Source organism: Agelaius phoeniceus, chromosome 4, assembly GCF_051311805.1.
Source record: "Agelaius phoeniceus isolate bAgePho1 chromosome 4, bAgePho1.hap1, whole genome shotgun sequence".
Lineage (NCBI taxonomy): Eukaryota > Metazoa > Chordata > Aves > Passeriformes > Icteridae > Agelaius > Agelaius phoeniceus.
Window position 1 is genome coordinate 36652180 of NC_135268.1, and position 26276 is coordinate 36678455.

At 38.6% G+C, this 26276-nt stretch overlaps 1 protein-coding gene across 11 annotated transcripts in view; it reads left to right on the forward strand.

The window, feature by feature from the left end:
* PALLD (palladin, cytoskeletal associated protein) overlaps nt 1-26276 on the forward strand; it is a 187096-nt gene that overhangs the window by 109480 nt on the left and 51340 nt on the right. Inside the window, exon 1 of one of the 11 annotated variants that reach the window (XM_077177288.1) lies at nt 8786-8892. The exons of 9 other annotated variants lie outside the window; for them this stretch is intronic. The gene's annotated coding sequence lies outside the window, so the exon portion shown is untranslated. Of the gene's footprint in view, nt 1-8785; nt 8893-26276 lie in introns of those variants that run through there. One more of the 11 variants, XM_077177289.1, reaches the window with a different exon arrangement.

Below are 26276 nucleotides of genomic sequence, written 5' to 3' on the forward strand. Positions count from 1 at the left end.
TGAAAAGAGAAGATGGCACAGGGAGCATTTATGCTCTACTTGCATGGAAATAAACTTGCACATTTAAGATTGCCACTGGGGTCAAAGGCAGCAATTTAGCTATCTGCAGTATTTAGAGAAACAAAACCTGTTCTTTGAAACCTGTTTCACCAGACAGAGAGAGGACTGGAACTTGCATTGAAAATCAGTTGAGTTGTAACTTCCAGACCTCTGGGAGGTCACCCTCTCTGCAAGGGTAGAAACCTAAGCTTTCATATGCATTTATCTTAGATTTTTAGATTGCTTTCTTGAGAGCATTGCCAGTTTCTGTTGCAGCAGAGACAGAAGAAGAGCAAATGTAGAACAGCACGTCAAAGGTCGAAGGATATGTCCTCCTACCCTGACCACGTCTCTTGTGGTGTCATTTGTTCCATTCAGATGAATTGATGTCAGATGACAGGGCCTGGACAGTAAATTGCTTGCAGAATCAGCAGTGAGTTATTTGTCAGTAGCCTGAACACCTGCTGAAGATGATGGAGTAGTTCTGAAATAAACTGGTACTTCTGCAGCCTTTAGCAGTAGAAAGGATGAGCTCCATAAGATACCACATTTTGTTTTAAATTACTATTTGACAATGCTATATCTTTGTGACCTTAGTTTAATTTATTCTTAAAATATTTCTGTAGTTTGGATTTTTATTTTAGCATTTTCTTTGTCAGTGGGGGTGTTTTATTTACATTAATCTTGAAACAGACTACTTGAAACCTGATCTTTACGGGCATAAATTCTCCTAAACTGTTCCTATATGTTTCTTATTTTGCTGAAATGGTTTGGTTTGTTTGTTTGTTTTCTGAAGTGAATTTTAGCATGCTAATTTAAATATGTAATGTAATCATGATGTCATCAATATATTTATTCTGTTATTTTATTAAGCTGTTTCCTTATGTTTTTCTAGTTTGAGAGTTTCTCACAAGTAAACAAACTTGCTCAGGCCTCTGTTGAGGGCAAGAATGTGGTATAAAAATACCAGAGTCAGTTTTCTGTTGAACTGAAAGTACAACTGACTTGAGTGCAGCTGGAGTCTTACAGGAAGGTGGTTATAAATGCACCTTTGTCTTCTCTGTAATTATTTTTTTCAGGCACTTGTGTCCAGGAGCAGTCACTATTGCCCTGTACATCAGTGACTTAAAGCAGTGCTCTCTGTTCCAGTTTACTACTTGTTTTCAACTTCAACCAACATCCACGGGAGCTTGTAACAATGGAAGGAGTTTTAGCATTATTTAAGGACTTGTTTTCATAACTTAATACTAGGGAACCATATTGAGAAATACAGAAATGCTTCCAGATTCCCACACAGAATTAGAAAGTTTGACATTTAGCTATACCTTCTTCTTTGATTTTTTTCAAAATGTTGTTTCTTGTCACACTGCATGAAAGGAGTGTTTCAGAACACTTTTACTTATTTTAAATCACTGCTTTGTCAAGAGTTTTCCTTTTAAGGTGTAACAGCTCAATAAGCTCCTTAGTCAGATAACCAGATCTCTGTGGATCAACTTTTGTCTCAGCTGTCAGTGTGGACATATTCAGTATATATTCTCCTGAACTGTTGTCATTTTCTCATTTAAATTTAAAGAAAGATATCACTTCCTACAGCATTCCTTGATCTTTGGTAAAAAAAAAAAAAAAAAAAAAAGGCTATCACATAAATCTACTAAAAAATCTAAAAGATGTGAACAAAAAAATACAGTGAGCCCAGCAGGACTGAGTTTTGGTTGGGTTTTTGTTTTTCCTTTGAGTGTTCTTCCTCGCTTGCTGTGGCTCTTATACAGACATGTACAGTTTGACTGTCAGTTCTTTCTCATGAAATACCTGAAGTGCTACTAAAACTGAGTATCAAGCAACAGTAGCAGCAGTAGGGAGTGTTCCCCTAGCACATTTCACTGTCTTCCTGCAGGTTAGCTCCTCTTTATAAGCCCTATTTTAAAAAGTTTCGGGATATTTTGAGAGTAAAGCTAGTCTTGCTTTGTTTCTTCACGTAGCATAACAGAACAGTAACTTTTTAAAAAGTAGGTAGCAGTGTTGAGGGATTCCTTTTCTCTGCAGAAAGCACCAGTGAAATCCCCGCAGGACACGCTGTAACCTGTTCTAAAGAACAATGGAAAACACGACAGGAATCTCTGAGTTTTTACACTGGAACTTCATCGCTTCATGTTCCTTTGTCTCGCTGCCAGCGGTTTGCAGCCGCAGCCGGGGCGGCTCGGGGAGCGCTGCTGCTCGGGAAGCGGCGGCGGCCGAGCGCAGGGAGCCGAGGCTGTCGCGGGGCCGAGCGGACGGAGGGAGCCCCGGCCGGAGCCCGGCCCGCCCGGCCCGGCAGCTGCTCCTTACATGGGCATGGCCGCGGCTCGCCCGGGGCCCGGGCGGGGTGGCCGCTGGAGCCGGGCCGGGCCGAGCCGGGGGCGGCGCGGCCCGGGGGGCTCAGCCAGACAAAGAACAGTCCCGGCAACCAAATAAGGAAGTCGGAGCTGGAGGATTTCAGAATAGGAGCAGAGGGGGAGATGCCGGGGAAGCCGGGGAAGCGGTTTGCGCGCAGGGAGCTGCTCTCTCCTGTTACCAGCCGAGTGCTGAATGCAGGGGATCGAGGCTTGTCCATATCCTTCTGTGATCTTCAGCCAGCCTCAAGCTGTGTTTGTCATATTTTCTCATGTTTCTGAAAGCTCTCTACAGATTTTTGTTTAGAAAGGAGGGGTCTTTGGCAGCCCCGTTGGTTAGCAGACTGAAGATAAATGAGTCATCCTTTGCCAAGGGGAAAGAGTCCCATTGCAGATAATTTTAGGCATTACAAAAACATGTTATAAGGTTTTGTCTACTGTAGTGTTCTAATGAAAACTTAGACATTCATCTAGAAAGGGTACACAGGCACCTCTGAGAGTCAGAGGTGTCTTTGCAGTTAAGAACAGTAGTAGAGAAAGAGAGAAAAGAAAGAAAATAAGTGCTAGAAAACCCTAAAACTGTCCTGATGATTCAGATAGAAAAGCATTTCATAACAACATGAAATATGGAAAAATGTTATGGGATTTCAGAAATGCAAGTTAGGTACTGGTTTAAACATAGGTGTAAAATTCATGCCCTGTGATCCAGTCTTGGGATGTTGTTTTACCTACCTATATGGGCTGAAGTTAAAAGGTCTTATTCCTGGTGGAAAAACACATGGAACACCATTCACTTTTTCACTTCAGACTCAAAGCAGGAAGAATCCACACAACAAATATTCTGAAGGAAGAGCTATAATCTCTGCTGAGTGTGTGGAACCCAGAAGAGAGAAAACTAAATAGCTGTGGGCACAAACTTCAGCAGTAACATTTAACATACTGGCCTGGTTTGCTCTGGTTTGAAAATGTAAGCAACAGAACGTGTCCTAAAGTCACAGCCTTTATAGCAAACAATTACATGCTCTGTGAGCCTGACATCCTGATGAAAGGAAGTAAGTTATGCCTTGATCTTGAAATTGTGACACGATCAGCTCATAAACAGCTACTGAAAAACATTTTAAATACTGTAGGGAAGCCTGGCTCAGAAGAAACAGCTTCTTCATCTTTCCTGACAGGCCTTACAATTCCAGCAGCTGTAAGTTACTGAAGTGTAACTAATTGAAAGATACAACACACTCACTATTGCCATATCAGGGCCATTAAAGAAGGGAATGTACTGTTGAGATTTGAATTCAGAACTGGGAAGGACTTACAGGTGACATTCAAACTGCTGTGATCCTCTGTGACTTTTTTGAAGCCTTCTAAAAATTTTAGCATCTGAAGTGCAGGTAGACCTCTCATAAATCCATGGCAATGCTTGTAAAAGTGAGTATCACAGCTGAAAAGTGTTATGTCAGCTTTACTATGAAGTAAAGCCTGAGCAGTGAATGGGGTTTTTTTCTAGGTTATATTTTGTTATATTTAATTTCCAGAGTTCTCACACAGTATCAGTAGTTCTACAGGCCAGGAAATCTCATGGATTACTCATGGATAAAACAGACCAATCATGTGGATACTGAAATATCTAGGAATTTAAGGAAGTCATTGGGATACCTGACTTCTCCATATGCTTGTTGTTCAACCATCACTGTTCCAGTTCCTTATTAGAAAGTGCCTACATAGCAGACCCACAGTTCTCCTCTGTGCTGTCATAGCGGTTGCACAATAAGTCTGATCAATATAATTTAATTTTTTTACCCTGAGGACCTTTGCTATTTTAGTCTGAAAGGTGAAATAGTGGTATAACAAAGAAGACTTGAGTGTGAGTCACTTCGTCACCATGTATGTATGCACAAATGCGAGCATAAGTGTATTTCCACAAAAATGGTAACTGCTGCCTTATGAAAATTGACTCAGTAATAGAAACTTCTAATTTTTGTTTTTCTGTTTGTACTGTTAGAAGTTTCTACAAAATTCTTGTTGTCGTTGTTGTTAAATCCTGTTTTCCTAGATCAGAGGCTGCAGTATGATTTGCTATCAAGTGTTGACCCTAGTTGTGTTTTTCTTTTTGCAAAGCACATAACTTTAATAGTGTGTGTTTGCAGAGTTGAAAGTGATGGGAAATGTTTGCCTAAATATTCTTTCTTGCAACAAACATGTGATCTTTTATTTTCCAGAAGTGCTAAGAACAACAAAAGCCACAAATAGCTTGATACTTCCAGTTCAGACATTGTGAATTTCACCAAACAGAAATAGGACCAGACAAAGCAATTTACAGTTACTACCTCAGTGTCTGCCAACACCAGCCAAGTTAGGTAGAACAGAATACTTGAAATAGTGCTAAATGCTTTGGACTGGCACATGTTTGGTAACTACCATTTCAGAGGTATAGTCAGTCACTTTTGGTTTTGGGAAATCCTAATTTTGCATTCTGGCCTTCTAAAGAAATCTCGAACTCTCACTCATTGCAAGAAAATCAGTGTCCTGTTCTGGCTTGGGAATCCACATTCAAAGCTATGCAGAAAAGCTTTGACTTTTCTGTCAAAGTTTTATCCCACAGTATGGGAGGTGATGTAGTTTTATGGAGATACATTTTTTTGTTTAAATAAAATTTTAAAATCTGCAGTGGTTGGCATGCCAAAGCTTATTTTGCACAGCTAGTGTAAATGGGATGCATTTCCCTTATGTAGGAAAAACAAGGAGATTGCTGAACTGTCCTCCATAGATCATTGAATTCAGTAAGCTGCATGTGAATCAGTTTGGAAGCTTGTAAACTCTTTCAATTCCCTCTTCTGGTCAGTCCTTTGGGTTTACTTTACTGACATTTCCATCTGAGTTTAATGATGTTGGAACTGTAATATGATGCAAAGCTGCATTGTAGCTAGCTGAATACTATTTGGGTTGATTTACAGGCATGCCTATATCCTCGCATTAATTTCCAGATTTTAAGACCAAACAAATCTCATGTCATGTGTGTCCCTCCCTAGAAAGCACCATTTGAATCTCGATCACAACTTCTTCCTAGATATCAGAATTTTTTAAGTTTAAGTTTCATTTGTAGTATTTTTTTCTTTTGTCAAAATATCCTGTCTTGATTTAAAAAAATTGAGACTTCTGGTCTTAACTAGTGTAATCAGAATTGCACACTCCAGTATAGCTTTAAATGTCTCAGTGAAGTCAGCAGCTACAATGCTAAATTTTTATATATTATAATGAGGGAAAATCAAGGAGGCAAAGATAAGAAAGGCAACAGAAGTGTAGGTTTTTGTATTATAGCACTTGGAAAACGGCAGTTGTTTTTATTTATAAAAATATATGTATGCTATTAAAATACACTTCTTTCACTGAAGATACACTGCAGGCAGAAAGATTGTATTTAAATGCTACAAATTATTCTGTAATAGTTTAAGAATTTGACAGACACTCTCATTGAGTTATTTTCATTTATTTTCACTCATTGCTGGGATGTGATTACTTTGTTAAAGGTTTTCTCCCTGCATTTTCAGTTTTTCTTTCCTGAAGGCATCATTTTTAGTTTTCATACTTCAAACAATACTAATTTCATTTTATTTATGGGGTGATTTGAAAAGTAAATCTTAATTTTGTGAAGCTTCTCAGAGTGTGAAGGAATGCTAGCAAGAAAACTTCAGGCAGTTTGGTGTTTGCCTGCTTTACTAGTGATATCTACCATTGTCTTCCCTGGCCCACAGAAATTACTTGTTTGGCTTCTTCATTTTTCCAAAAGCTGTTTGTTATCATTATAATTATGTTTTAATTTTTTTTTTTAAATATTAGGACTTAATTGGAGTTGTAGGCAATTGTCTTTTTATGTATGCATTATTTTCCCTCATTTTGGTTTGCTAGTCATGCTGTTGATATAGCTGGAAAGTCCTTAAACCAGAAACAAATGTTCCTGGAACTGGAATTATAGGCAAAGTTGTTTACAAGAAAGAATCACAGATCATATTAAGTTAAGCATATGGTTTTCCTTCTTTTCTCTTTGGATCTTTATCTTGCAATGTGCCTCATGCTTGTTTCCCAGTAAGCTGAGCTTCATTTTCACTTTCCATGCCCAAATATGCTGTGGAGTCAAAGACAAGTGTCTTGAACTCAGCTGCTGTGCACAAGTTGTCTCTGCTTTCATCTTCCATCCCCATGAACTGAACATACGCATGCACACATAGACATAAAATTCTTATGTGCAAAAATTTTAAGAGTTGTGACAGAAGAAATGTTGGAGAATTTAATGCATGTCTTTGATGCAGTATTAGCTCAATCTGTTATAATCAAATACAAAGGAGAAGGTGAAGTTAAGAGGTGTGAAGTCCAGGTAATGTTTTTCTATCACTGACTTTTCCTACTGTACATCAGTCTGCCCTTTGTTGTGTGTGTTGCATTATCTGCACCTGTTACAGGCCGCAACAGAACTATGTTCTGCTTTTTAGATAAAGTTCTTGACAAGCATACCTACCAAAAATCATAGAGAGACCTGACCAGCCATGAGTGATACTCCTTTTATCTTTGTGCTATCTTAATACCATGTGTATGAGCTGCCATGCTTCTTCCCCAGAGTCATGTACCAGAATTGGAAACAGGGTACTAGTGCAGCGCCAGCCTTCTGACTGCCAGGTCCTGGCATGCCACTCTGCTCTAGCAATGGGGAGATGCTTCATTTTCCCCACCCTTTTTCCTAATTGGCAGCATTCCTCTGTTCTTCCTGTTGTGTTCTGGAGGGGCTGAGTGATGTGGAGTGATTTCTGAGTCCTAAAGAGGGCTTAATGGTGAAAAGGTGTGACACAGGTTGAGTAAGCAGAGAAATTTTCAGTCCTACCTTGCTCTGCATTGTCCACTGTGGAATGAAATTTCTCAGGTAGAGATCTTGCTCATTTTGGAGGTTCATACCAAAGTTTGGAGGTTCATACCAAGTTGGGAGAAAAGAGTTATGGTGATGTTCTTGTAAACCAAACAGATTTCCAGGCATCCAGAGCTGATCTATAATACACACTGATCAGAAACTGGAGCCCAGAGAAGAAAGAGGATCACCCTTGCTTTCACCTGCCCTAAAATTTTTTGCCTGTTGTCCAGGATGTTGAGCAGAGCTGAAAGGCAGCATGTTCATTCACTTACTTGCTGCTCGTGAGGTAGTAAATGAAAGTGATACCACTGATCACCTCCATGGGCTAAGCATGGAATTGAGAATAGTGATTTTATAGATGCATCTTTTGAGATGATCTATCTTGTTTTAAGCAGATGTTGAAGTAGATGTTACTAGTCATTAGTTCTGTACTATGATTGCTTATAAAACTGATGTTGGTGTGTAACCTGTAAGAAAGCAATCTGTGTGGATCCAGACCAAGTGGCTTATAGTAGGAAGGGTATGAACCAACCATAGAAATCTGACACTCTTTATCTCCTTGTAGGAAAAAATAAGAAAAAAAAATAAGAGGAAAAAAGAAGAATTATCTTCCTTCAAATGAATGCCTTAGTGGAATATGTAGTAGTAATTAATGCATTTAGAGTAAGTGACACTCTGGAAGGTTTTGCATAATTAGATCACAAAACAATTAGATTTTTATATCATATAGTAAATTTTTTTCTGATCACTGATGCTACTACTCTTTGGCAGGTGAAGAATGCACAGAAGACTATTTGTAAAACAGATAACTGCAGTGCAATAGCATGATTTTTTTCTGAAAAGTTTTAAATTCAGTTTAATCTGAACACTTGGGGTCTTGGTAGTGATGAGTAGTGGCATAAGTGTTAATTTAAAAGAACACAGAAGTGTTAAAGGACTTAGAAGAACAACTTGAGACATCGCTTCTGCAGTTGTACATTAAACGTCGCCATCCCACCCGCTCTGTCATGCAGAGGAAGATGATGCGGCAATCGTGGAAACTTTTGCCTCGCAGAAAAGCTGAAGTAAATTCTCTTTTGTGCAGTTATATGGCAATATGGAAGAGCCTGAGATGTTTCTCAAGGCTGTTGCAGAAAACTTGCCTTCTCAAGGTTTTCTGCTGGCTATGGATGTTCCTGGAAGGAAAAAAGTGAGCTTCCAGCCTGGGACCCGAGCATATTTTGGCAAAAAGTGTACCACAGAGTCACAGTTCTTGCAGCTCCGAGGGAGTAACTAAGGCTGCGGCAGCGGGTAGGAACATCCCGATGGCGACTCGCTGAGGGAAGCCCGCGTCTCGCTGCCGTTCCCGGCGGCCTGGTACCGCCTCCCTCCCGCACTCCTCGGGGCGCCCGCGGCGGCCCGGGACTCTTAACGTGAAGCCGCTGGAGTGGGACGCGCCGGCAGCGGCGGCTCTCAGTGAGTCACGGCGCGGAGCGGCGCCCCGGGCCCGCCCTATATAGCCCCGGGTACCTGCGGGCGCCGCTCCGCTCCGCCGCCTCCCCGGGACACCGGCGCTCGGCTATGTGAGAGCTCCCGCTCCGCCGTGCCCAGGTAAGACGGCAGCGTACTCTCAGGAGTTCGCGGTGACGTGTCTTCTTCGGATGAGGTTACCTCACGGCAGAAGCGGTGATGGGAGGCGAAAGGTCAGGGAACATGAAATCATGCTGTAATCGGACCGGGCTGACCGCCTTTCTTTCGAGTATTTCTACTTTTGATCTACACTTTCTTGATCTTTTAGTTTGCCTCATCGTCTGTAGTCGCATTCGAGTTTGGCTGATGCACTTTATTTGCTGGCCCTGGCGGTCCCCTTGATGTTTCCAAAGGCAAAAAAAGGATGCTTTTGTGGCGGCAGCGGCTCTGTGCATCTCTGTAGCCCAAGACTTGCTAAGTCAGTCCTTAACAAATACGATAGGGCAGAAAACTATGAGTGCCTTCCCAGCCTTCTTTGTACGAGACATCTGTAGGAGCCCAGTGATAGTTCTGGGTGAAGAAAATTGGTAATGGGCAGGAGACTTGATCTTTTAGAAGATTTACTACAGCTTCTTACCCAAATGAAACCAAACACTGGAGTTTTGGGTTGTTCTGTGGAATTCATACGTCTATAAGGAAGACATATTTGGTCATCTAGCACTTAATGTACTCTTGTAGCTAAATTTTTTTGTCTAATGTTTATCACTGCTTGTTGAAAGGAATTTGGTGTTACTTAGTAACTTTGTAACTTATAACAGAGGTTTTTTCCCTTCTTTTTCATATCTGTAGCACACATCGCATATTTGTTTAAATTTTAGTAGTGAAGACAAAAAAAAAAAGGAAAAAAAGAGAAAAGTTTCCTGGCAGTAGGCACATAATTAGAAAGAAGGCTGGGAAAAGTAAGACTGGCCTTCTTTATAATGATGTGTTTACAGAAACTTGGAAAGCAGAGATATGCATTGGCTATCAAAGAGAAACCAACGTCTGCTATTGGAACATTTAGGTCAGCTTTATATTAAGGAATATGGCACTGCAGAGCGCACATCTAAAAATAGGAGTGGACACAGTCAAAGTTTCATTAGGCTTTGAGGTCAAGAAACTGTTTTTCCATGGTATTCTGTGGCTGTATTGAACTGAAACCATGATTCCTGTGAACAAACCTTATATTTCTGAAATTAACTTTGTGAGATGTATTACATGCTGTGCAGAAAGTTTTATGTTCACTCACGGGTTTGTGTGCACAGAGGCACACTGGCATTCTGGGCTGGGAAAAGTTTTGATGACGTTCTTTAAGAAAGCCCAGCAGTTTCCAGACATCCAGATCTGGTCGGTGATTCACAACGCATACCAGACATAAAAGGATTAAGATATAGAATTGATAACAAGAGGGTGGAAAAAAAAATCATAGAAAAAGTTCAGCACATGCCCACTGATTGTACCTAAACCACTTCACTATGAAAATGAGGCAATCTTGTGAGAACAAGATTCTGACAGAGATTGTGTTGCATCCTGCTTTTGGTTGGGGAACAAAACCTGAAAGAACTGTCTGTGAAATGATGTTCTTTTATTGATTTTCCTGGCCAGAAGGAGAAACCCTGTGGGAAAAGGTGGGGGCAGAGGGATAAGAGTTTGAATAAAAGAAACTGGAAATGTGGGGTAGGAGATATACAGATGTTCTTGCAATGTTTGAAACACACAGGAATATGCAGGTAGGATATTGTTGGAATTGGGAGTGTCTCATTTGGATAAACCAAATCCTCATCTTTGAGATAGGGGAAATCTGATAGTGGATCTCATATTTGAGATGAGATTTCTTTCATCTTTGAGATAGTGGAAATCTGATAATCACAAAGTCAGAATTTAACAAGTTATCACACGCTGCAATCTGACATAGCAGTTTTCCTAAAATTGCAACAGTGGATATATGGTAAAGGTTTGTTTGCAGTTGGCAGATATATGTCACATAACTTTTCTTGCTGCTTTCTGAGTCAAGAACATTTTTGCAGTAAAAAACTATCCTGAAAATTTGAAGTGTGTTTTAACTAACAATTAAAAACTATTGATGTAAGATAAATGTTTCTGTGCTCTTACACTTACTGAAATGCTAGAAAATTGTCTATTATCCTCAAAGTGTTCTGAAGTTTCTTTCTTCTTTTCTTTTTGTTTATATTACTGGCAAAGCTCATCTTGCTGTACACTCATGCACCAATTATTGTGGGCCTATTGACTAGCTCGAGCGTACTGTTTTCTCTTTGCAGAGACTGTGTGATGATTGCAACATATAAAACTGCAGAATTTTTTAAGCTGATATGATGGTTGTGGAGGGCATCTAACTGCTCCACAAGCAGGAGTGTGATTGCAGTTTTGTCATCCACTTTGTGGTCTGTGTGACTACAGCAGCCATTTCTAATAGCTATGTTAGAACAGCATACCTCCTTTTTTGTAAGGACACAGTGGTAAATCTGATGAGTAATGTTCAGCTGTTGGGCTTTAGGCATTGGAAGACCAAGGAAGCAGTCTGCCTGGAACTGACCTGTGGGATGCTGGTCAGTCCACTTATATGGAGAAATTCTTCTTTCTCTCCTCTACAGAATTTCTTCCTATTACTCTGTTTCAAAATGATCCATGAGAGACTTACCTATTGAATTTACCTGGTTCTCAGCTGGGCAAAGGAAACCAATCATACTTGTAAAATTATGTAGTTGATGGAAAATATTGTGTTCCTCTAACAACAACCTAATTTCTCATCTGGTTCTACTTAAATTAGCTGCTTTTCAATTTTACTCATGCCAACATTCATGTGGATCCATGTGCCTGGGAGCAGAGTAGACTGTCACTGAGCGTGGTGTCATATATGTAGGTTTTCTCTGTGTGTATAGCATCATTTCCTGTAGATTATGAATATTTGTGGACACTACACCTGAAAGACATGAAGATAAAGGCCAATTCAAAGAAACTCTGGAAGATGAAGATAGCATATGCAACATTAGGTCCATCATTTCAAAACAAAATATTTTATATTATTGCTATGTGTTTTTTTTCATTTGCTGTTTACTGTCCAAGAAAGGAGTCTTCAAGTATTTGGGGGTTGTACTGTACCTTAACTGATCTGCAAAGAGTTGGTGGCCCTAAGAAGGTTTTGTTTTCCCCACAAAAATTTCAGGATTATGTAGAACATATAAATTGACTGATAGTCCCAGATATATTCTTGAGAACATAATAATTGACTGGAAATCTTTTATCCTGAGAATATTATTTAATCAAAATATGCCTGTGGACTTATGTATTCATGTATCATCTTCCATTGGAAACATTCCTCCTTTCTTAACAGCTAGCATTTCAATGCTACATTAAGTAATAAAGTTCCTTTTAGAGGGAAGTGCCCACTCAGTAATAGCAATACTCAGCAATGATTTCGTAGCAATAATAGATGCATTTGGAAGAATATGTATGGAGTAATTACTAACCAAATTATAGGATGCATAGAAGACTAATTTAAACCTCTTAGCTGCAGAAGGTGAAGAATCTTGTGACCACAAGTGTCAGAACTTATTGGAGCATTATAGATAATTTAACATTTTGGTATTCATATATTAAATATATAATTATCATAATTAAAAATATAATTATCAAAGAAGAAGACCCAATAATTAAGGCAGTTCTTTTTAGATGTTTAGTCTACTTTCTGGGTTAGCGCATGAATAGAAAATTTAGGAAATACTTTTCCTCCACATTTCTGTCTAGACACTTACATGGCCCTTATCCCACCTGCTTGAGACATTCTAATCTTTGCCAAGGCAGGAAGTTTGTATTTCCTTTATTGAAGCAGAAAGTGATTGTAATTAGTGTATTGTGTATGGCACTCCCCAGCACTTCCCCCTTCCACAAAGGGAAGGAATTGTAAGAAAAACAGCCCTTACTTTTATATAAATAAATAAATATAGTGGGATCAATTTCTTGCTGGGATTTTTCTGCCTTGTTCACCTGTGTGAGGTGAGTCAAGAAGCAACTAAATCTGCTTTCTCTAGTTTTCATAGTGTGCATATCTCTCCAGTGACAATTTGAGTAAGAAATCTTTCATTACCTTAGATTATCTTAAACCATTGTTTGTAGCAGTTACTCAGAATTCTTTCCAGTCCTTCCCAGGACATTCTTCTGAGCCTTGGAAATTGTATTCATTCATATCAACAAAATATGTTCCTGTTGAAATTTCTCTTTAAAATGGGCTTCAGATTTTGTTTGTTACCAATTTCAGAAGATGGTCTACATTATGTGTTGTAGCATATAACACAGGATAAGAAAAAACAATTCTTCTAATTATTCTCTTTGAGAAATCAATCTGGTATCACAGTTCACTGTAGTGTATTTCAAGCAGAAAGTGGTAATGAGGGGTTGAGTTCTTACCTCTTCCTTCATAATATGGAAGAGTTATTTAGTTGAAGAGTTGAGTCTATGCATCAGGAGCTTCTACACTGCATTGCCAAAATGTCCAAGTTCTGGTAAATGTTCATAGGATGGCACATAACTTATTTGTTCTTTTGGGATTGTTTAAAGTAAAGGTTTTTTAGGAAAATACTATTTTTTCTAGACATGATGTGTCAGCCAACAGAAATGTACAGGAAAATATTTTTTTGGTTTTTATTGGCAACATGTCTACTTTTTTTTTTCCAGACTTAAATGTAAAAATAGATTAGCACACAAAAAAAAATCCGTTTTAGTGGTGTTAAAGTTTATACCAACCATATAACCCCATTGAATTCCCAGTAAAGGCTGATACTTGTTCTGTATGCTACTGTACCTATTACAACAACACAGAACCTATTACACACACAGAGGTGTGTATGTAAATAATAGGAAAACACAAGGTATTACATTTACAACATTAATATTAAACTTTTACAATCTCAAGTGGATTTGTTTGAATCCTAGCATTTACAAAATTTCTGTTTGTTCTCAAACAGAAGGTCAAGAAGTCTGATGACATCCTGGCCTGTATCAGCAATAGTGTGGCAGCAGGACCAGGGCTGGGACTGTCCCCCTGCACTCTGCACTGCCAAAGCCACACCTCGAGCACTGTGTATAGTTTTGGATCCCTCACTTTAAAAGTGACATTTTGATGCTGCAGCATGTCCAGAGAAGCACAGCAGGGCTTGTGAAAGGACTGGAGAACATGAGGATTGGCTGGGGGAGCTCGGGATATTTAGCCTGGAGAAGAGGAGGTTCAGGGGGACTTCATTGCTCTCTACAAGTGTCTGAAATGAGGTCGTGTTGAGGTGGGGATCAGTCTCTTCTTCCATACCTGCACTAAGAGGATCAGAGATAATGGGCTCAAGCTGAGAAGGGTGAGATACTGATTAGACATCAGAAAATAAAAAAAATTATAAGGTTTAGTGATTTAGAAGTTACAGTGGTAGTGCTGGGTGGATGATCTTGAAGATCTCTTCCGAAATATTGAACTGTAATAAAGATTCAGTCAGCTGGATTTAATTTTTAAATTGCAAATTAAAATGAATTCCTCTCCTGTGATGAAAAGAAATGTACATCAGAGAGCAAGAAATGCATGCTGGCAGTATCTGGTAGACAGGACAAACTTCATTAGGAGGTCCTGCCTGGGCTCTAGTGAATAGAAAAAGAGAATGGAATATTTAGATTTTTTTTGTACTTCTGCTATAGATTCATTTAAAAAGTATTTCTCCAGCCACACTGAATACAGAAATCTGGTTTAAATCAAGACCCACATGTGTTATAGCAACTTTGATCAGGAGAGCCAACCTGCTGGGTTTAGGCCAAGCTTTCAGCTGAGCTTGTTCCGACCCATTTTTGCACCTTACTCACAACATGGAAAACTTATCCTTAAAAATAGCATAATTATTTTTCTGTAGTTGGATCTTGAAATATTTTTAAATTATTACTCTATGGCTGAATTCATTCTTCTGAATAAGCTGAATCACAGTATGAAAGCACTCACTAGGAACATAATTGTTTCTTTCAGTTCTAAATGCCATGTGTGTATGTACATCCAGATGTGTGTAAAATGTTTCTAACTTCAAAGAGCAGATTATGCAGATTTGTTTTATCAAAGAAGATAATGCAAGTCTGTTTCTGTGTGCATATGAATCTCATGGTGTGTGAAAATATATATGTGTGTGTGTGTCCTTACACACACACATCTACAAAATCTCTGTCTTATGAGGGTACTTTGTTTAAAGCAGCTATTAAAGTGAAAAACTATTTTAATAGCCAACTTTGGCCAGCAAGGAGATTCACCAAGGCAACATAGAAAGTTTTGCACAAATGAAAGTAGAATTTCCTTTCTCAGAAACCCAGTGGTGCTGTATTTCTTTTAGCCCACCTCACTCTACTTACATTGGCTCTGAAATACAAAGCCTTGCTTTGCAGTGTTTGAAGGTTTCAGGAGGGCAACCTAATTTATGGTTATTTTTGTTCTGACCCAAGATCTAGTGAATTTTTTAGTAGAAGTGAAGCTTTGAAAGTCCCAGGGGCAATCATAATATTTTGTGGACGGAGTATTTTCACACAGTCTGTGTTTGTGTGTGATTTGCATTTCCTGTTAAAACTTCTAGGGAATTTAATAAAGGTGTGAGTTACTTGGTATTGCATTACTGATGGTGAGCCTGTTGCAAGATGATGCTGTTTATTTCTGTGTAAATCTGAGGTGCCTAAAACCAGAATTACATAAAGAATATTTAAAGGGAATATTGATATCCACACTTACAGAGGTGTTGGTGCATATAAAGAGATGTCTTTCAGGCATTTTAATGAAAAGACTGCCTGAGTTTCAGAAATGTTCATCTGTATTTCTCAGCTGATATGCTACCAGATCGTATTTTTCTCTATAAACTGCAGATTGTTTTCTTTTTCAGAATACATATATTCCTCATCTGACATGGCCAAATTCTACTCTTTTTCTGCTTCCAACGCTACCTGATAATTTTTGTATATCCATGGCAATTCTCACGTGCAGGAGTTCAATATCCTTGCTAATAATGCTTATTTTTTCACATATAACATTTGTAGGCAATTTTTTCAGGCAGTAAATAGATGGCCATATTGCTTGGCAGTGGTCTAGGAGAAAGTCTTGATTTCCTATAAAACTTCATCGTTTTCCTATCTTCTTCAAAATCTGGAGATCTGTATGTGATGTAAAATAGAGAGACACCTCTTCTATGAGTGTCTGTAGCATATGAAATCCATAAGGTGAGACTGTGGAAGTTCACACTATATTGAAAGTACATTGTGTTGTCTTATGAGTCTCTAGAATGTTACATGTGGTTTCCATTCCTTTTTCTTTAGTGACTTTTGGAGTTTCTGCTAGAGATTTTGCAGTTATTAACTGTTTAACATTTCCTTAAGTGCTTCATCGGGAATTTCTGGAAAATTATTGCTTCTGTTTTCTGCGTTGTATTAAAATATCTAAGCCTCTTTTTAGGTTTGTTGTTTGTTTGTTTTAGGTCTTAAAAAAGAGAGAAAAAATCCTACCAGTTGTAATTCAGAAACACTTATGCTTAGATGCTGTTTTCGTGGATATGCAACTGAATTAGATGACTGTTGCATGCACATTTTCCACATAGATGGAGAGAAAAAAGGCGTGTCTGTTAGGATAAAATCAAAATGATATGTCAACATTTTCTAAAACAATGGATGAACTTTCAGCTATTGACTTTGAGGTTACATCTACAGTTGTCTATGACCCATAAACCACAGCAGCTTGAAATGCTTCTGTGACTTCAGAAATAAAAATTATGCACTGATTCTAGAACTCTAGGTTCCCATGTTTCCCATCCTTTCAAAAGTTAATGGTCATGTTGATGGATAGATATACAGAGACAATTAATATCAATAATGACATTTGTCAGAATCACATGAAATACCAGAAAACGGAGGAGGAGGCCCAGAATCAGGATCTCTGCCAGGTTTCCCTTGGTCTCCTACCAGTTACATGGCTACCAGTTACAGCCATCAGCAACCAGCTGCAAGCAGCACATGAGCCTTCTCTGCAGCCCTGGCTGGAACCTCTTGCACCACTCTAGTCCTGATGTCAAAGGCACGCCGTGCGCTGTGCGGACTGGTGCGCTGGAACCATTCTGGCATGGTGAAGCTTAGCACTGACCATGTGCATCGCAGTTAGCCCAAAATCAAGGACTTGGTTTCAACTCTGAGGAATCTTTTTGGGAAGGAAGCAGTGCTTTTTGGAGCAGGAGATGATATCTTACAGGAGCAGAGGTTTGTGATTGTCTAAGTTTCAGAATACCCAGCTGGTGTGTGGTATCTCACTGGAAGTTTTCTTCAACAGATGATCCCAGAGATTCTGCAGGATGACAGAAGTATCAAGAAATTTAGATCTCAGAAACATGCACAGAAGTTGTGGATGTTCTGTTTGTTACAGGCTGCAGTTATTAATGAGGGTATTAACATGTGAGCACAAATGTTATGAATTAGTTTCAGGTTCTTTTGGTATCCAGGTCTTGAGATGAAGTAGGCCGTTTGTGCACTTCCTCAACAGATGTCATTATCATCTGTGAGCATGGATTTGTGTGATGAAATATTTGGTTCAGAAAAAGTATAGAAATCTTTAATATTATATTTAATGTGTTGTTTTACAAAAAGGCAAATAGGCAAAAAAGGCAATAATATATCTCTGGTTTTATCATCTTCTGGCTGCAGTTTGCTCCTTCTACAAGTTGCCAGACAGGGCTATTGCATCCTCACTTTTAACAGTCTTTGAAACTGTTTTGAAACTTTGTAAAGTTAACATTCCTGTTGGGCACAAACTTTGGACTTTTTTTGTGGTAGACTCTAACTGGAAAAGAGGAGTGACCTAGGGACAGTTAATTATAATAAATTACAAGAAAGCTCTGTTGACCACTGAGGCTAATTGTCAGTTTGTGACTAAAACACAGCACTTGCATTATGTCCTTTTTTGGGTTAAGAAGATAGATGTTTGTGCTTTGAGCATTACTGCCTACAAACGCAAGAGACAGGCCCTGTTTACTGAGTGAATTCTTGTAAGAGTACTGAATCAGAGGAACTGTTTGCAATGCTAATATTTGAAGGAACATGCTCATTGATAAAGAGCAGAACAGAATAGAATTGGAATGCTTTTAAGCAGGAAGCTGATCAGCAGTAAATGAAAGCTGAGGGAGTTGAGTGAATTTGAATGAACATACAGAGCTCTGTGATGCCCAGTATTTTTGCTTAGTAACCTCTCTTTTCTCCAAAAAGATTTATTATGTCTGCCAGAATTTCCAGTACTGGCAGAGCAAAGTTGATTATGCTGGGTAATGGAGGATTGACTAATCACAGTGAAACTGGGATGTTTGGGAGAGAGTTGTAAAACGTGTGAATTTCTTTCTAATTAATGGAAAGGCTAGGGCCCCATACAAAGAGTGATACAAGACAGAAGCTGCTTGTGTGAGAGATTAAAATTTTCATAAGTTCATAATTAAATAATACTCACTGCTTCTGAGTTATGGAAATTCTCTCTGTCATCATTGATGGTCTTTTTGATAGAGGTAGAATCATGGAAATTTGCTGTTAAACTTCCTGAGTTATCAATGTTACTCTCTGTGATTCGTTTTTGAAATTGTTCTCAGATGCTTTCTCTGTTTAATTTCTCTGAAAACCTCAGATCCCTCAAAAGTTGTGTTATAGGTTTGTCATGGTTTGACACTGGCGCAATGCCAGTGCCCCCATGAAAATACATTCTCCCTGGTTTCTGCTGTGAGATGTGACCAGGAATAAGCAAAGCAGGCCCCCACTTAGAAATAAAGAAAAGAAAACTTTATTAACTAAACTACAACTCTAAGTAACAAGAAACACACAGGGAAAATGAGAACCTTCCAAAAACATTTCCTTCTCCCCCCACCAAATCACCAATTCTCGGTCCATCACCACCCTTTAAATAATCAATTCTCGGTTCATCAAGAGGAGAGGAGTCCTTCTTGTGCCATAGGCTTCCCCAGGAAATACCGTTGAAGCCTCGTGTGTTTCCATGTCACTCGTGGCACCGCCCGGAGAGCATCTGCCATGGTGACATCTTCCTTCCATGTCCAGTGCTCTCACCACTGAACACGGACCAGAGCTGCTTCTAGGGTCGTTCTTTTAAGGATGCTTTATTCCATCCCAAAAAGAGCACAGTCTCACCTTTGGGACACCTGTCCCCCCCAAATTTCACCCCCTGGGGCCGAGGGGTCTCAACACTGAACCCTCTTGGCTCTGAGCCATTGCCTCCCCCTGGATGCAGTCTCTGTGTCACAAGGAACATGGTTCTGTCCATGGCTATACAAGAAAAGTCCAGCAAAAGCCACTCCATCATCTCTTCCCACCTAAGTTCTTCTCTACTCTTCTGACATCTTTCACTTGCCCAGACCTTCACAGTTGCACGTTTCCTTCTTCCATTTCATCTCGATCTCTCTTCTAGGAAAGGTTAATGTTCTGGTTAAGGTTAAGGTTTTCATTGTCCAAAAAAGGGTTAAAAACTTGGGCTCTGCCTTCTCAGGAATGCCCACAGCGGCCGGACACCTTCTCACTGCACCCCTCCTCTTCTCCTTCTCAGCTGTGCTGCCAGTACCTGTTATCAAGTTTCAAGGTAGCACAGTCCCAAGCACAGGCTGTACTCTCTCTCTCTCCTGGGGAGGGCTGCCCGATGCCTCCTGGTGCTTCTCCCACCCTTCCATCTTTGGGGGCCTCTTCACCTCCCATCTCTGTCCAAGGCCCGGCCTACCTCACCCGGCCGCATGGCTCCCGTCCCCTGCCCCCCCGCCCAGCAGCAGCTGCTGGACGGGGAGAGATCCGAACTCTTTCCTCACGGAAACCCAAGAGAGCTTCCCCCGGGAGTGCTCTGCTTTTAACCCCTGTGTTCTCAGAGGCCTATCCATGTGCCCAGTGGCCACACCAGGTGCTGATATTAAAATCTGACCACCTATTGGTGACCACAGCATATCCCAGTAAACTTACTTCCTCTCAAACCACAACAAGGTTGTTCACTGCTTTACATGAATTTGAAAATGTCTTTGAGAGACTTGTAAAGGAAGTAAGGTACTAATATGATCAGTTTCTCAATTAATTGCCCTTAATTTTGAAAACTTTACAGTTTGGTAAAATCACTGACCAATGGTGAAGTTTGAGGATAATTTAAGGTAACTGCGACATGCTGCATTAAGGACAGAAAAGAGGTAGTGAAATAGCTTTTTGGATACCAAAGGACATGAAAAATGTGTTTTCCTTATTGAGAAGCAGTTCAGTGTTTCAGAATTTTCCTTGGATGCTCTTGGATGTACCTGTTCAGCTCTAAATTAATGGTTTGTCCTGTAAATTGCTGAATGTGCCTAATAGTCCTGTTATCTGTAATCAGGTCTTGCATTGCACAGACTCGGGTCATAAGGGGATTGCACGCTGATGTACAGGTTGAGATGTTGTGTGGACAGGAACATGTTTAAACTAAACTCGTGCTTTTGGTTTAATGAAACCATTTCAGTGCCTTTTTTCAGAAAATATTACTAGTTTTGCTGTTATGATAGTACACATTGTCCAGTGTTTTTGAATAACTGTCTTTCTACTCAAATTCTCATTGAGGTGCTAACTCTTAGGGTTTATCTGTGGCATGTTCGGATTTTTTGTTCCCCAGTAAAATAAGGATTTCATTTACTGCTTTTGGTGAATTTACAAACTGGCCTAAGTACTGAAAGATAGGTAAGCCATCAGAAATAATAGTGTTGTACACCATATCGAGGCTAAGTCGGGCAATGACTGGGAATAACTCAAAGTTATAAAAATCTTTAAGAACTCTCAAGTTTACTTATTTATGTTTCACTAACTCTAAACTTTTCTGTTTCTGTTCTATAATAAGTATGTATGCCTAAGTAGTTCAGAGCACTTGTTGTGGTAGGAATATTTATCTGATATAATTTCACCAGCCTTGCTGGTGAATTTAACTGCTTCCTTCAGCTCTAGTTTCGTGTTTCCTAGCCCAAAACAGAGGGAAAAGCAACATTTCTAAACTGTAGGTGAAAAGTACTGCATAGAATTAGTTTAACTGGTTGCTAAGCCAAAGTTAAGTGATTATTAGGTGGTATTGAAGGAGATACCTTCTGATTTATACATTTCTAGGCATTTAAAACTGTTATTCAACTGATGTGTCTTCTGAAACTTCATTGTGTGAGCTGTCTCAATATTGCATAGAAAAGACCTTTAAGATCATCAAATCCAACTATTAACCCAGCACCACCACCATTAAACCATGTCCTCAGGTGGCATATCCACACAGTTTTTGAACACTGCCAGGGATGGTGACTACCACATCCATGGGCAGCCTGTTCTAGTTTACAGCTTGTAAGAGTTACGTATTATTGCTACCTTGGTCATTTAACAAAAAAAGTTCTCCTGAGCTTGTGAGAAATTCTGCCATACCACTTATTTCATTTTTTGGACCAGATGATATCATTCATCACTGTTATTTAGACTACCTGGATTTGTATGCCATGGTAAGCCTTCTCTGTGGTCTGAGTAAATCTTGGAAAAAACTCTAGAGTGACACCAAAGGCAGGGAGATAATATCCATCCAAAAAAGTCTCATACTCCTTTATATATAGGGACATCTTCCAGGCACAAAAGAAAGATTTCTGCTTTTTCACTGCTTAAATATGCTAATAAAGGCTGATGCAAAAGGTAGCATATTCAGACATTGTAACAAGTTTTCTGGAAAGAGCATTGAGACTGATTCACTTCAGTCACAAATGCTGATCAGGTGCTTTCCATTTTTGTTGCTACTGATAGGACTTAACCTGGGACCTGAGTGCAAAACCTTTACATGTCCAAGAATTTTTATGCCATTTAAGTAACAGAAAATTACTGAGATACTTAATTCTTCTTTAAAAAAATATTACTCTCAGAGCTAAAACAAATATTTTTAAAATGTATTTCAATACATGGATGAATTTTAAACATAAATTTTCATATTCACTTGAATGAAGTTAAATTCAAATGAAAGTTGCCTGATTTTCAGAGCTACTAATTACTGTTGCTCCTGTTGGTTTCAATGGTATGTCTGTGTGCTTGAACACACAAGCTACTAGTGTGAATTCCTGAATTCATTTACACAAATTTGGAAAGCAGTTGTAGCTTGATTTTTCTGTGATAAAAGAAAAAGATGATGGATTCAACATGTACGTGCCCAGCTAGCACATCAGTTCTGCTTGTGTTTGCTGTATAGAGTAGGATAACTTGCATAATAATAGTGGTGGGATGGATGAGTGAGAGACTTGCAGTTGATTTTTTTCCGTTGCAGCTAATTTTAGCAGGTGTTTTCTCTGATTTTGAAATAACACAGCAACACAGTATGATAGTTGAAATCTAAGAGTTATATCAACTTACTTAGCAGGACCTCTGTTGTCCAATCAGCTGGTTTTGGTGAAGTTTTATTGTAATAAGATTCAATTAATGTTAGATAAATATAGGTGCCTTATTATTTTCAATTTTGTTTTAACTTCATTCATCTGCTTTTCCTGATGTTTTTTCAAAATTTGGCATTAGTTGAAACTGCTGCTAAAATGATCATTTGGAAAATGAACACTGGCTAATGCTAATAATTCTAATACCGTTTTAGAAAAAAGAAAATCTAATTATGGAGCAAGTAGCCAATTCATGTATCAACAAAAATACACAAAGATGAATCTGGTCAAGTGAATATTTTTATTTATACCTTTGTCATTCATGCAATCAAGTCTTAAGCTACATGTCCTCATTTTTAGGCCTGTACTGTGTTCTTGGTAAGAGTGTAGTATTGCACAAATACCCCTACTTGAAATCTTTATATAGTTTTAGCAATGGAAGTAAAATTTTCTCCAGTTTTTCAATGGGCACTCTAACCAGTTTGAAGTTACTTTTCTCTTGTAAACTAAACTTTGTTTAAGTCTCCATTAAAGACTTCATTCATTTTTGTGGCAGTTGAATTAAAAATGTATATGTGAAATAAAGCTTCATGATCTTATTTGCCATTGAGAAACAGCAAAGTCATCCATAGAAGAATGGATGTAGAAGTTCATTCTTACTCTTCACAATTACTGACTAAAGATAGGCTTTGCAAGCCATGCCTTGGCAGTGTGAGCTATGAGAGGTCCAGCTCTCAGCACTTGTTCCTGGACAAGCAGCACTTTGCTGTTGCACCAGCAGCACCTTCAGGTGGCTGCTCTTTAGTCTGAAGGAGTGAACAGACTCAAGACTTTAAAAAGCCAAACAAACAAACCATCACCCAAAACCAAGCCACAAAAAATCCAACCAACAAACAAAACCATCAATTTATCCAATTCTATGTAGACTTTTAACTTTTACTTCACTTGCCCTTTCTCCTAGGGTCCTGAGCTGTTGTGCCATTACAAATGGCAGTGAAAGAACAGGGTTGGACATAAAGAAGTACTAAGGAATGTCTTACTAAGGGGACAGAGAATTCATGGTATTGTAAGACCTGGTGGTTCCTAAGTGAGAGCAATCATAGTGATATTCACTGTAGCTCAGCTTACATTTATTTTTTGCATACCTTTACTAGATTAGTATTTTCTTTACTGAGAGCCACTGATGTAAACATGGCAACAATTACTGTAAATTTTTAAAGACTGTTTGCTGCACAGCTGTAACTAAAAGCAGTAGGAGCCACTCAGTGAACTTCTCTCAAACTTTTTTGGAAAGGACGAAGCAGAGGACGAAATGACCTACCATGACTTTTTGTACTGTGATAAATACATTTTTGTGTTCATGTGTGTGTCTGTGTGACAGTGCCTCAATAAATTATGTTCTCAATAAAATTCCATGCCAGCAAATACAGCATGCAGAGTTGAAGGGGAATGGGATTTTTGCTCAGGAATATGCACATTAGAAATACAATAACGGGAATTTATGTTTACATTAATTACAACATAAACATAAATTTCTCTGGGCTCTTTTCTTCTTCATGTGCTATGTGGATTGCTTTTCATCCCTCAAAGTATGGCACAATAAAGACTAGCAATCTCAGTGATGGATGAGAAAAACTGAGTGCAAGGACTTGTCTTTTTCTCAGAGGAATCTTATAGATCCACTGGGTTTTGCTGCACATATAATTTATTTTAATTGTGTACAGTCAAAAAGCCCTATTGTTTTGGTGAAGAGCTCAACCTATGTGGGTGGCAACATCTGTCTCTTAGTAAATAAATATAATATAATATTTTACAGTCATTAATTTCATCAAAATAGAAGATCATGTCTTTTTGAGGAACACAAAGAGTAAGCAGCAAATTAAACTGTGGTAGATACTTGTGTCTCTGTCCTATTTGTATCTGTTGGATTAGGCCTCTGTTTTTAATTTGTTGGTTTCTAGAGGAATTTCTGAGTCTAGAGAAGTAACATCATAGAAATTAGGACCTTTTCCTTTTCTTTTTATGGGAATTATGTACATTTTACAGATGTCTTTTCTTAGACATTATGCAACTCCCTTGCTCTGTGGTTGGTGACTTTTAAAAAGTGGTTTTCACTAGAGTTTCTTTTCAATGTTGTACTGGGAGATCCAGCTTCATGTTCTAGCCCTTTGCAGCTAACTCCTGGCCTTATATGATGATCCTCACTGAAGACTTTGTGGACACTTCTGAGTGTTTAAAGCAAGATGTTAAGTTGCAGAGAGGTTTCCTATTAAGGAAAAGTGATGTAATGTCAGTGGAACACTGCCAACTTCTCTCTGCTCATTTTATTTATATTAGCTGCATACCAAAGAAAATGCTCCATAAAACACGAGTGAGTGCTCCTTTCTATATTTAGCCAAGCTAGTATACTAATACCAGGAGATTATGTTTATATGCAATTGAAAGAATTATAAAAAGATTTTGGGGTATCTTACAGAAATAAAAGAGGTTGAACTTGGGAAAAGTAAATGCTAGATTTGCTCCCGGTGCATAAAAAAGACTAGGGTATTTTTTTTTTACATTTGTACTTCCAAGGTATGTATTTCTGTGCTGAAAAACATTGTTTAACATTTTAATTGAACTATTTTGCTGATTGTTTAGGGAACATAAAGTACGAGGAAGTTAAGTACATTGATCTGAGTCTTTTTAATCTAAGCACTGCAGACGTCTCACTTTAAACCAATTGGCAAGATTGGTGTGATTAAAACCAAGCTTGACATTCCTGTTGCAGTCTGATCTTCTGGTCTGAAATATTCACATTCCTCTTCATACAGAATACAGTGTGATACTGTGCTTTTTTGGCAAGGTTTAAAATTAGTTTGGCATATCTTTGTTCATCACCTTCTCTGACTTTCTTTAGGACTGCTTTTTAAATGAGTAAATGAGTCTCCTTTTAAATTAGTAGATTTTTTTCCTCCTGGCTTTTGTTCAACTCTTTGTTCTACAGCTGATGGTGTTGATAAATAATCACAAGATTTCTTCCTGACTTTAACAATGTTACTTCATAATGCTGTTAAACAATTTGACCTTTTCTATTAATTCTACTCTGACACTAGCTGGGTGTGGTAGTGTTGGAACTATGGATCCTCCCTCATACTAATTCCACCTAAAAGAATATTCCCCAGCAAGAGTACTGAGTACATTTGTTAAGTGATAAATGAGAGCTGTCATACTAGTTAACTAACTCATAATGTATATGGGGAAAAAGGTACTTTAATAAATTAAATGCTAAGTCTAGTGTGATTGTGAAACCCTGTGATGTATTATGAGTTCTTCAGTTGTCTCATGAGCTACTAAGTTGTGGGTGGGAGAAAGAATTTTGCGTAGTGTTATTTTTATCTGCATTACTGAGGATGCATAAAACATTTTATGTATTTTCTGTTCATATCTGAGTTGTCTGTCTTCATTTTGAAGCCTGTGGTTTATTGGGATGACTTCTAAAATGCTTTTGAGGGAGTCTTCATACATTCTGACATTTAGCATCAAATTTACACACTCTGAACTGCACCCTGGGGGTTTCCCTGGCTCTCTAGGAGGCTGTACTACTAGTTATGTGAGATGCCAAAGAGGAGTGATGAGAGCATTTGCCTATGTATCTCCTTTTGACTAGAAGTATTCGAGCAACATGACATCAAACTGAAGGCCAGTAGAAAAAGGCAAATGATCTTTTAGTCATATCACAAATCAAATATTACTGTTTTACACATCTGGAGCTTGTTTCAGCAATATAAAGCTGTCTAATGTTTAGAAGATTTGAAAATGATTGCGAGATTCTGTTGCTATTTCCAAGTATGCAGATCTCTTCTCATTCATTCTGAGTGATTCATTGGGGAAGTAGATCATGCTGCTAAAAATCATGAGAAAAAATTTGTAGTCAACCAAGGGTCGAAAAACATTTCCTGCAATTATGAAATATATGAAACTAGGACTTTTGCCTTACTGATTCCTCTTAATTTCAAATTAGATTTTAATCATTAGACAAATTTAAACCAAACAAAAAATCTTGAATCATGAGAT